We start from the raw sequence: 3,332 nt of genomic DNA, 5'->3' as shown, positions 1-3,332 counted from the left end.
TTTTTACCTTAATTTAACTAGGCAAGTCAGTGAAGAACAAATTCTTATTTACAATGACGACCTGGGAACAGTGGGTTAACTGTCTTGTTTAGGGGCAGAACGACAGATTATTAGCATGTCAGCTCGGGGATTCGTTCTAACAACCTTTCGGTTACTGGCCCAACGCTCTAAACACTAGTCTAACTGCCGCCCCGATCGTAACTTTTAAAATGTTTAAGCATTTATGAAAAAAACACAATACTTAAAGGCTTCATAATTTACAATGGTTATGTTAACTAGCTGATTGTCTTATAGAACAAATCCTATAAAATCTCATAAACCTGTGTTAACCTCAGACCTTATGTTCAGCGTTTATTCCAAACCCCTATTCTTTCCCCATTCATTTTGCCGATAAGAATTTCTGAACGAACCAGAGGTAAATAATTTACGTTTTTTAGGACTACAAGCTGGCTATCTCTATATTGCACACGATATCGTCAAATATGTTTTATAACTAACCCATGATAGACGTTTCCAATGTGATCAAATTAATCATTGTGGGCAGAACAAGTAAGGAGGTAAAGCCAAACAGGAGCTACTAGTGAGATCCTATTGGCGCGTTCTAACATCTACTTGCATATTTCCGTTATGGAACGCCTGCTCTGTGAAGTACGCATGTGCAATAACTCCATTCTCGTGTACTCTTTCTAAACAACGTAATTCTTTGAGACTTTGGCAAAGGGTAAGTCTACAAAACGCCGTCCACTCTGTTTGTTATAGATTCTAGTTTTGGAAACAGAAAACTGTATGGGGATCAAATGTTTCATTGATGATACAATTAGCAGAATGTCAGCCAAAATCCATCTCACTCCATCTTCTTACACTGCCAGCCACTGGGCTTCCTCTCATCACCATATTTGGTAGTTAGTGGAAACGCCAACCAGATGCTACATTACATCCGTTTTTAATATCTGGCTCATTGTTCTATCTGTGATATAGTTGTCATATACTGTAGCTAGATTAATTAATGTAAAGAAATTGAGTGGTATTATGCACGAGTTTTCTTATCTTTGTCAACAGATGGCGGTATTTCATTACAATCCACTAGGGGCCTGTACTTCGCTACAGACAGTAGATTACAGCAAACACTATGAATACCAGGGATGGGCAATTTTGACGAGGATGGGGGCCACAAAAAATCTGAACTCATCATGAGGGGCTCGCAGGTTTGCATACCCAAATACTGTACATACCCACACATGCAGTCTGTGCCAGCCCTAGCCTTTTGGGGGCCTGTCATGCCAAATAGTGTCCCCCTCTACTTCACAATGGGATTCAATAAACTATTAGCGTCTGTTGCTTTATCAGCAGTGTGATGACCTAATGATTAGAATTGTAGATATCATTACAGCCTAAATGACGTTCTTTTCATCATCGCTATGCAACAAGTTTTGTTTAGCTAATAAAATGAAAACATAAATTCTAACTACTTCATGGTACCTTGTTAACATTACAACATGAAATCCATGTCTAAATGTTGCTAAATGGCAAAGACAACGTGTAATCTGCTTGACACATTAAAGTTACTTACCTTACAGATCACTAAGTCAGCTAATTTCCACTCCACTCATATAAAAATCCATTTGATTCATACACTGGCTTGTCTGGCTATAATGTTTTAATTTTAATCTGCCCTTCCCTTGTCTACACTGAAATAATATAATTTCAGTAGTCCTCTATTATGATTCATTGTTTTCTATCTATTAGTACACCCTTGTGGTTGAATATATATGTATCTATTGTAGGTCATAGGATACAACAATGAATAATGTAGAACGAATAAATACCATCAAATGATACCTTACAACTTACAATAATGAACACCTTATGAAACAGCTGTGAAAACCACCCTGCCAATATTTAAGATTTTAATACATAAACAATGATCGTTTTTTGGTACAGTTGTCTTTTTTTTACATTTTTTTCCCCTCACCTTTATTTAACCATTTAGGCTAGTTGAGAACAAGTTCTCATTTACAACTGTGACCTGGCCAAGATAAAGCAAAGCAGTGCGACACAAACAACAACACAGAGTTACACATGGAAAAAACAAGCGTACAGTTAATAACACAATAGAAAAAAAGAGTCTATATACAGTGTGTGCAAATGGCGTGAGGAGGTAAGGCAATAAATAGGCCATAGTAGCGGAGTAATTACAATTTAGCAAATGAACACTGGAGTGATAGAGGAGCAGATGATGATGTGCAAGTAGAAATACTGGTGTGCAAAAGAGCAGAAAGTAAATAAAGTTCTCTCACGTCACCGCGCTCCTCCGCTCTCTCCACTGGCTCCAGTTGAAGCTCGCATCTCCAGTTGAAGCTCGCATCCGCTACAAGTCCATGGTGCTTGCCTACGGAGCTGTGAGGGGAACGGCACCTCCGTACCTTCAGGCTCTGATCAGGCCCTACACCCAAACAAGGGCACTGCGTTCATCCACCTCTGGCCTGCTCGCCTCCCTACCTCTGAGGAAGCACAGTTCCCGCTCAGCCCAGTCAAAACTGTTCGCTGCTCTGGCACCCCAATGGTGGAACAAGCTCCCTCACGACGCCAGGACAGCGGAGTCAATCACCACCTTCCGGAGACACCTGAAACCCCACCCCACTTAATTTATACCTGGGATAGGATAAAGTAATCCTTCTAACCCCCCCCCCCTAAAAGATTTAGATGCACTATTGTAAAGTGGTTGTTCCACTGGATATCATAAGGTGAATGCACCAATTTGTAAGTCGCTCTGGATAAGAGCGTCTGCTAAATGACTTAAATGTAAATGTAGGTAGATTGGGTGGGCTATTTACAGATGGGCTATGTACAGCTGCAGTGATCAGTTAGCTGCTCAGATAGCTGATGTTTAAAGTTAGTTAGTTAAGTCTCCAGCTTCAGCGATTTTTGCAAATCATTCCAGTCATTGGCAGCAGAGAACTGGAAGGAAAGGCGGCCAAAGAGGTGTTGGCTTTGGGGATGACCAGTGAGATATACCTGCTGGAGCGCATGCTGCGGGTGGGTGTTGTTATCGTGACCAGTGAGCTGAGATAAGGCGGAGCTTTACCTAGCATAGACTTATAGATGACCTGGAGCCAGTGGGTCTGGCGACAAATATGTAGCGAAGGCCAGCCGACTAGAGCATACAGGTCGCAGTGGTCGATGGTATATGGGGCTTTGGTGACAAAACGGATGGCACTGTGATAGACTGCATCCAGTTTGCTGAGTAGAGTATTAATTTATTTTCACAGATTATGTTTTGTGCACTCACATGGCAATCAGACTGCAAAACTTAATTCTGGTATGTGGAATAA

The sequence above is a fragment of the Salmo trutta genome, chromosome 31, assembly GCF_901001165.1.
Source record: "Salmo trutta chromosome 31, fSalTru1.1, whole genome shotgun sequence".
Lineage (NCBI taxonomy): Eukaryota > Metazoa > Chordata > Actinopteri > Salmoniformes > Salmonidae > Salmo > Salmo trutta.
This window is presented reverse-complemented; position numbering follows the sequence as displayed.